Consider the following 10,632-nt stretch of genomic DNA (forward strand, 5'->3'; position numbering starts at 1 on the left):
TGTGAACGTGATAACTGGCAATGGTAATCACGGTTTTGATTATAATTTATAATATTATTACAGAACAGTTTACAGGTGAAGTCTGTAAATATTTTATATAACCATGGTTGGTAATTCAATAAAAAAAAAAAAAAATTGCTAATTTCAGTGTAATATTGCAATTTAAATCTTTAATACCACTTTTATTTTTTTTTATCAAAAATACCACAAAAATACCACATTTTATACTATACCACACTATATATGTATCACAAGTGGATTAAATTACCACCGTATTGGGTAATCACCACATCATCGGCAACACTGGATACACTACACTTTCAAGAGTTAATTCTATTGCGAATTCAAACTGTATACTTTTATTTCCATTTATGTCTACCAAACGAAAAATGATTGGTCGATCAACACTTCATGCACAAAAGAAAAAAGCATTATCGAGTATCGAGAACGAAGACTGAAAACCTATCGAGTACGTACTATTCAATATTTTTACTGGTTAATATGATGGTGAAACATTTGTTCACATTGTTATACATCATCATTATAAAATCGACAAATTTCTGTACTCCAGAAATTGTGCAGTTGATCCGTCGATCGCAAATGGATTCACATGCTTGTCACCGCTACTGGACAGCAGTGATCAAGTTATGTGTGGTCGGGCTAGGATCTTAAAACTTAGTTGTGACAAATTTCAATTTAAACGTGTTAATTTTGTCAGCATACTCCTTGTTGGACTAAATCACCCACTCATTGTTATCAATGACTGTGTCCAACGAGAATAAAAACTTGTTCAACATTCGATGGATATAACTCGACGAAAACTTGATTAAAATATTCCGTAGGATTTTTAATTTATACATTTTAATGAGTTTTATACCTCAAAATATATATTCATTATTTATAAATTGTTTCATCATGACAAAGGTACATTAATTTATTTATATTAATTTTCATTCATTATAAATGATTTTATCATTCTCAATCAATAAATAATAAAAATATGCAACATTACTGGAAATGAATTAATGAATTAGTTTGTACATGATTCTGTTGATTAAGTATTCTTTAGTTTACTGCTCAACACTTTAAAATCAATAATTTACTAGGTACCTATTGAAAATGTTTTCATTTTAAATTTTACTAAAGTTATTTATTACTATAATAGAGAAAATTATGATAGTAGAGTATATAATATTTCGTATTTTATAATCATAATATTCCTTATAGCTATTGACTGTCATTTTCTTTAATGGATTATATTTTAAGAAATTATTTATCATATAAATAATTATATAATTAAGTTATAAAATCATCTGCATATTGTAATTCTTAATAATATACTGTGACGCAGTGGAATTGATTAATATGACTAACAGTACGTCGTAATACACTAATGTCTAATACCTATCGGCTATCATTATTTTTAATAATTCCAATTATTTTTTATCTTTAGTTTAAATATCAAAATTACGTTAAACATTCATTAATATCATTATTACCAAATAAAGTATAGTCAACTATTGTCCTATAAGATATATTATATATATATATATACAATAATTATATTGTATATTATATAATTTGGATGGTTCAACCATATTATATTATCTAAATAAAATGAGAGTAGATGTCATAAGAAACAGTACCATAGACATTATTTGATATTACTTTTATTTTCTAGAATTTTCGATTACAAAAAAGGTGGCATATAAAAATATATACTAATATATATATACATAATATGTATATATTTTACCAATTTATTTTTAATTTTTTCTTCAATATCAAACATTCACTCAGTTTTATTTTAATATACACGCTTAAGATGAGTGTATATATAAAATAATTGTTTACGGGAAATAAATTATTTATTTTATTTGTTTAAAAAAAAAAAATTGTTTATTATAATTATTTAGTATCTCTATTAGGGTGTACAATAAGTAATATTTTAAGCTATATTATATAAAAAGACGAAGAAAGTTTAGAATTTGAAGGTACTTCATATAAACGCCTGAACATGAGTGTTTAACTTAATAAAGATATACGTCAAATATTGAGTACCTAGGTCTCTAGACCATTTGCACTTAAGGCTTCTTACTGAGTATCTTAGAAGGAGGTTAGAGTTAAGTTGAGCAATGAAGCTATTGGAGTGATGTTTTATTTGAGATTGGAGGTGAGTTTAGCATGTGACAGCTTTTAGTAACTTGATAGTAGCGAGCTTTAGCTTATGATAACGTATCAAGAGGTGTTCGTAAGAAAATTACTTGGAATGTTTGAATGGTTCTAGTGTTTGCTGGTATAGCTGAACTCTAGAGGAAAATTATATAGGAACAATTAGGATCAAGTAGATTTTTGTATAGTAGACTTGTAGAAGTGTTTATTTTTGATTTTAGGAGCGTTTTTAGAATATGGCTGTTCAGTTGTTTGCGTTTGTTTTTTTAGATGTGAACCCCAAGTGGTCTGTCATGTAGTAGACCATAGTATTTTACTCCCCTTGTCTGAGGTATGATTACGTAGTTAAACATTATGGGTGAGAGGGTAATTTTCCGGGTGAAAAGTAAATGTGACATGAGCCGATTTAGAGTCGTTAATTTTAATTTTCCATGGGTTAAATAAATATGATAGGTCATTCAGGTTGTTTTGTAGTTGAAGGCTTTCTTCGTGGTGGTTTGGGTTGGATGGTAATATTGCGGTTCTATCAGCATAATTCCTGATAAAAGTGGTGTCAGAAATTGGGGTGTCTACTGTGAATAGTGTGTAGAAGGAGTATTACTGCTTCCTTGTGGAACACCGGTTAAGATTATTTTCAGCTGGAGAATATTGTTTCTAATTTGATTTTTAATCTTTTATCTTTTAGGTAAGATTTTAGAAATAAGTAATATGGCACCGGGAAATTTATTTTTATTTTGGATAATAAGCTATCAAGCATACAGTATATAATACTTATGCTACATCAAGAATAAAGGTATTATTATTGATTATAAATACTAATAAATATTTATAATCAATGGCATTACTTATACTTTTTTGATTTAAGTTTCAAATATTTTCATTTATATAACATAGTACAAAGTGCAAAGACTATGGAAATTGCGAATGAATTGTGATAAACTGAATATAATATGTAGGGCTCGGATTTCAATGCATTTGCATCTTTTTTTTGGGATGTCTTACGCGATGCTTTCCAAACTACAAATTTATTTCAGGTACTCCGTGTTCTACCCACAAACATTTTTTGGGACATTTTTTGCATTTTTTTGCATTATTAGCGGATTTTATACTTTTTAAAGCATTTTTTGACGTTTTTAATGTATTTTTTTATATTTTAGGACATTTTTTACCTATTTTTCGTATTATGACTAACTTCAGTTGATACTGAGAGATGATTTTCAGTATATAAAAACTTTTTGGCAGATAATCGTCGATCATTCAAATTCCAAAACTTAAAAAAAATACTAATCGTACAGTGCAATTCAAATATGTAATTTAATTTTTAATTCAATTTTTTATTTTAATTTTTTTTATTTTTTGTAGTGTAATGAAAATAGAATTTCATTTTTTATTCATTTTTTAATATTAATTTGAATTTATTTAATAAATTATTCATTTTTTGATATTTTTAGGGCATTTTTTAAAGTTTTTAGGTCATAAATGCATTTTTTGAAAGGGCATTTTTTCGATATTTTTAGGGCATTTAAATCCGAGCCCTAATAATATGTATATATTATGACCTGAAACGTACCAACTATAATTATTATTTTTATTTCATCCGAAATAAAAATTTTAATAGTTTCACTTCTTTTCTAAGATTTTGTATATTGATTTTCGATATTAAATATTAAAGTTGTCCTTAAATTTTATTTTGACTTCTCAAATCGGGTGATGATTTATTGAACTGATGTCAAATAGGTATATTTGAGTGGCCTTAGGTGTTTGGAGTGATTATCATTATAATATTTTTTTTAACTATATTAATCGGTAAATTCAGAATATGAAATTCAAAATACAACATTCATACAAATTATAAATCATAATTTTTTTGAATGTTGATAATAATTAAGTTATATAATTATAAAAATTATAATTTTTTTTAAACTTATTAATATAAAATTATTAAAATGTTAACTAGAAGTTTAATTGGTAACATTACGTGTATAAAATTAGTATAATTATATAATTATAATATTTTACTGATATTGAATTAAAAATATCTTCAGAACTTTGATATTAAATGAAATACTCAATGTTATAGTAATAAATTATAACTATTAACGTTTTCTTAAATTTATCAAAACATTGATAGTATAATTTATCATGGAATATTCTCAAAATTATGATCTAAGTTTATGTATGGAATATTTCAAGATAAGTTAAAATATAATTTTATCAAAACATCAAAATTATGAAATTGTTGTTTGATAAGTAATAACTTTTTTCTATTTAGATATCATGCTATAAGATTATCACATTTACATAAAACTGTTTAACGGCAAAAATAAATAGATATATATTTAACTCGAAGAAGAGTAAAATGTGTTGATTTTACAATGGTATTATATATGTATTAATTTTTATTGATATGTACTATACATTTTCGAACATTTTATGTGGTCATATTTACTTAATGCTAATGTCCTTTAAAAAGTGTATTATAAGATTGATTTTGTTAAGTTTTTTGCTTGTGATAATGTATTCAATGTTAAATTAATTTAAATATTATTTACTTTTATCAAAATACTTTATAATATGATTATCTAAAACTTATAAAAGACTCAGTAGCGTAATAAAACATATTTACTGATAGTACTTAATAGTGAAAAAAGAAAGCTGAAATTATATTAGAATACATTCTTGTGGCCTATAAAGTGAAGAAAAAATACATATCAAAATAAAAGACACTCAGGTTTTATACGATAATTATATTTATGAACAGTACTCATATATAAAATAATACGATTGAATGATGCAAAATCTCATGTATTTTTCATTAATGAGTTATGAAGCGTATAATTATTATTAATTGGTTAGTCTCACCAGTACATGGTTTTCTGTTTTTATTGTAATGAACATAAATGATAGATGCATGTGTGATCATGAAATCTATGGTACCAATGACGAAATTAAAAAAAATAATATTGTAATAAAGTATTTAAATGATCAGTCCTAAAAAATTGAATATATCTTTGACATATGAAATTGTTATCAAGCTGGTTGGTGCCAATATTATTTAATTTTATTCAAACATTTAAATTTAGTTTTAAAAGTTATTAAAATAAGTCTTTAATTAGACGACCTTTTAAAAAAAAAAATATTAAGATTAAAATATTAAAAATATTAATATAATACAAGGGATTTCAATTAGGAAATCTACGTGGAACATTTTATATTTAATAATTTATTTTTCAAGTCCAGTGATGTATAATTACTTATTTACTAGTTAAAATGATATTTGTTATAGAATTACCATGAAATGAAAAACATCATTCGTCAATAATATATACAATATAAAAGATAAATTTCATAATAAAATTATCTAATCGTTTTATCGTGAAAAAATTGTATTACTCGTATGTTTAGAAGTAACAAGTTAAAAGATCACACAATATGAAAACATTTTAAAATATGAGATTAGGTTCAAACATCTCATATATATTATTTATTTTCAGTCTACAAGCTTGTTAGGGTAGATCTTCTGTATCTTGAAGGAAACAGGAAAAAAAGGAAAGAAAGAAAATTCGAGTTAATGGCATTCAAATGACTAAGAATATACCTTATAATAATTTTTAATTTCTATTAATTATAATTTGTTATTTTGAAATTGATAACAATTTAATTATTAATATACATATAAATTTAAATTGATATATTTTTACACGAATAAGAATTATTATGTATATAAATATATGCAGTATGATGACGATAAGTGGAAATACTCAATAAGTATGTTCAGGTTTCATTTATTTAAATTCTGCTTTTTTGGCTAACTAATCATTTTCAAAATTACAGCAAAAATACTGAAAATCCCGCGCATTTTACCATTGCTTTTTAGTTCATTAAAAAATTAGGGAAAAAATGATTAGTGGTTAAAATAGGTAGTTGCTATTTAAGAAAAAAGAAGTTATTGTACGCATGCGCAAAATTAACTGTTACAAAAATAGTCTAATTATTTAAAAATTTGTATAATAATGTATTTTATTTAGCCAAAAAAGCAAAATTGAAATATATAAAGCCTGCACATACTTATTGAATGTTTCCACTTATCGTGATCACACTGTATATATTGATCAACTTTAAAAATAATTAAAATTATGATTATTGTTTTAATTTTAATTTGTTCCTGGAAACTTTAAGTTTCGAAATTCTATAAAATAGTAATAGGTTCATTAATACTGTTTATTCATCATTAATTCGACAATAAAGACAAACTTTAACCATATTGGTAATTTATGATTAGATTCAATATTAACTTTTAAAGCTCATTAATCTGGTATAAGTAAACGTGCATGATAATATTTTTAATGCAATTTAAGCATGATATACTGGGCTATTTACCTAAAATTAGATATGGGATGCTGTTCGATATTATTGTAGACAATCACGAGTCGATCACGCAGAATGTAGGTACTACGGACAATTTGCATATTTCTGTGATACAGTTTAATGTATACGATTAATTTTTTTCTAATTTTGAATTAATGATGAAGATTAGATTACACTAGATATTACTGCAGTATTTATTGATCACGCTTATGACGTTCACGGGAAGTGCTCAATATTTTAAACATTTTTCACAGTGGAAATGTTTAACCCTTAATATTAAAAAAAAAGTTCTTTATCTGTAAAAAGTTATACTTGATGCAAGATTTTTGATAATATTATGCAACTGTCAAAGGAATGACATTATATCTTATATACTTGCGCATTCAGTTTCATCAATTAAGTGTCATTTAGACTAATTCTAGATGCGGACATAGTAGTTGATGAATTTGTGGTTATCAGTCAATAAAACTCAATTGACTACAATCATTGCTTTATCGAGTTTAACTTAACAATAAAAATATTCACGTGATATTGATAAAATACGTTTAAAAAAGTCAATCAATTTATTTTTAATGCTATTAAATTTGTTGTTAAATGAATCTGCGACATTCAATAAGCAACATTGGTGTTGTGATTGAAAAAAAAAATCATTTTGATTAAATAAAGATACGATCAAGAATGGATATTTCATTTTACGTAGATTTAATGACGAATTAAAAACATTGTTGTAAAATATAAAGAAGACATTATTAAAATGTTAATTTTGGTCTACTTAGTACCCGTTTCAAACCAATATTACAGTATATTAAGTTGATGAACTTTTTGTCATAATCATACAATAAGATGCAAGATATATCAGTATTACCACTAAAGTGCCTTTCATAACATGTTATTTATTAATTTATTTTATGAGAAACAGCTGAAGAACTTAAAATACGCGTATTCAGTAGCAATATGTTTACTCGTATACGATTTTAACAATAAACTCCTATTTTTTTAATTGTATACGAATAAAGATTATAAACGAAAATGACTAGAAATTTTAACAGTAATATTGCTACATATTGAAATCAAAATCTTTAATAATAGTAAGATTCATTGTCTAATATTTTTGTAACATAGTACTTAATAAAATACAAATAATTATGATTTTTGTTACACTAACGTAAGGTTGTTTCTACACTTTGCAGGCCTAAGGCAAGTATTTTTTTCGGGGCCTTTTAAAAAAACATTCTTTACCTACCTCCCCAATCCATCCATGCCATTTTTATATTTTGATCAATATATTTATAAAATTAATTTATATTTAATTCCTTCAAAGTATCATAAGTCCATTTTTATCGGAATACTTGGTAAAAAATACATACGAGTATCTACAAATGCATACGTTAAATATAGGTTACTAAAATAATTAAATTACAAAATAGAAAATATATATTAATAACCACTAAATGAGAAAAAAATATATACATACACGTAAAATATAATAATTATGTACATTATAATATTTAAGAACATACTATATTACTACATCATAATCTTTATGATTTATTTTAACCAAACAAACTCATAATGTTATAATATTCAATACTATTAGCAATTTATTTTTCGATTGCAATGATAGCCAAGTTTGTAGGTTTTCCTTGTGATAAATTACTACGAAGATGGTTTTTTATTCATTTTAATATATATCCGTTTATAATATTTTTAATGCTACAAAAATATATGTCATCAGTACTATATTGCAAATTTTTTTTTAAAACTTCTAGAGCTGGAGAATCTTTGACAATAATTTCTGATAAAATTACTAACTTCTTTTATAGTTCTTTTCCTTTAATATTTTTAGTCTCACCCAATTGTAATAATATCTGAAAATTCATACGATTCTTCATAAAATCACCTTTACTCGTTTTAGATATACTTTAAATATCAAATAAACAACTTAAATAACCACTAAACTATTTAAATTGTTTAAATCATCTACTTACACACTTTTTTCTTTTAACAATAATTTTGCTTGTACATTTTGTTGATCGGAAACCATCTATCATTTGAAAATAATTTATGCAAATGTGGTTGCCGGAGCGAATGCCCCGCTTGACCTGCCTTAGGGATGGCCCTGCATTGTCGATATATGTAAATCGTATGCACTTATTTCGATTAGTTTGAAAAATGTATTACGTATTGGTATAAAATTAAAGATTTGAAATATTAGTGTTACAGAATAGAATAGGAATAGTTTGATGCTGTATCTTGTTCTATTTTAGTAATTGGCAACACCTCTCTGAAGGTATTGTGATTTCAGCAGGCGTCGAATCGTCCTACAATTTCGAGTGTTGGTTAAAATAGCTTAATGTGTTGATATTCATTATTGCTATAGCTTCTAAATAGAATAATTGATTTAATTTAAGTTAAAAGCATTTCAATAATAAAAATTGTTAAAATTAAATCAATAAATTCATAAGAATAAATTATCAATGTAATTTTAAGGCTAGATAGAAAATTCAAATTTATTAACATTATATTCAAATTATCTGTAAAAGACATAAGTCATTTTTTTTCCACGTTTTTTATTTAGGTTTATTAATTGACTCAAGTACACAATTGTGTTTTTATTCATTAGTTGCCCTTAAAATCGTCTACAACGACTTATTACATTAAAATTTATAATTAATCAAGGGTTTAACACATCCGAACTCTATTGGTATACTTAATGTTCAAAGTATCTTTTACAACGAAAGTATATATATATTTTTTTATACATGTGAAAAAAAGAAAAACCCATCCGCATTTAAATTATGGTTTAATGTAATACAAGTATCGAACTTAGAATAAATAATGTATGTGTTTATATAATAAATTACTTTATATACCTAACTATAGAAGATGACTTGTTTAATTGCAAAATGTTCTTTGTATATAATTATCTAAAAAAAAAAAATACGATTTCTATATTATGAAATAATATGTTTTCTTTAGCAATTTGTATATTTATAATTTATTATAATAGCAGTATAGCATATATGAATAAAAATAATTTATATAAGAATCGTTTGCATTTAAAAATATGATTAATCTGGTGAACTGGTATACTGTATTTTACTGTATACCGGTCAAGTTGGTATAACAAAAAAAAATCACAATTTATAAATATGTTTTTTAATTTTGAAATTAATATTTTTGCATTAAATAATGCCACGAACTAAGTTAGTTTAATTAAACTAAATTAGCTGTGAATTAAGTTACTATAAAAAACACAATATTTTAAAATAAATTGTATAGTTATATGATTTTGTATATTGTCTTAATGATTATCAACGTAATTTAACAAATAATATGAATTATTATTTCATTAAGCTGGGTTTAAATAATTACAAAAAAAAAATTAAAAAAAAAAAGAAAAATATTTATGTTTAAATGCAGTTTTAAAATTATTTTGACCAATATGTATAATATTTATTAAGATGGCTTATTGCTACAACAGTTAAGCTCAATTGAAACCATAACTAACGTAAGCAATTATTATTTATTTGTTTTGGTAATTGAACACTATAAACAATTAAATTACGGTGAAAACTGTTTAAGACCGAATTTCAGGTGTGACTTAATAAATATTCTGTTTAGACAAGATTCCAGTTTTTCAGATAAAGTAACTACATTATAATTTACCAAAGAACCACATTGACTATAATCGCTCTTTGTTTTAAGAATATTTCTGTAAAATCTGTCATAAAAAAGTTTCCCCGATGACTGATGATTACGTTTATTATTTAAAAAATGGTTTTGATATTATCAACAATCAAACTAAAAAACATATCATTTGCAAATAAATTATGTAGAACTGAAATTTAAAATACCTTATATAATAATACACAGTTGTGATTATTCAAAAAATATTATTATTTTTTTTTTTTAAAAAACTTAGAACTTAAAAATAACTGTGAAAAAATGAATTCTATTTTAGCATATTATACATACTAATACCTATCACATTTTAAAAATTTGATACTCGAAACATATCTTATTTTTGTACACCATATAGTACATTACTGAATTATTATTAATACTTACTTCACTAAATATTGTTGTGGT

Source organism: Sipha flava, unplaced genomic scaffold, assembly GCF_003268045.1.
Source record: "Sipha flava isolate LNK unplaced genomic scaffold, YSA_version1 75_pilon_pilon, whole genome shotgun sequence".
NCBI classification, from domain to species: Eukaryota; Metazoa; Arthropoda; class Insecta; order Hemiptera; family Aphididae; genus Sipha; species Sipha flava.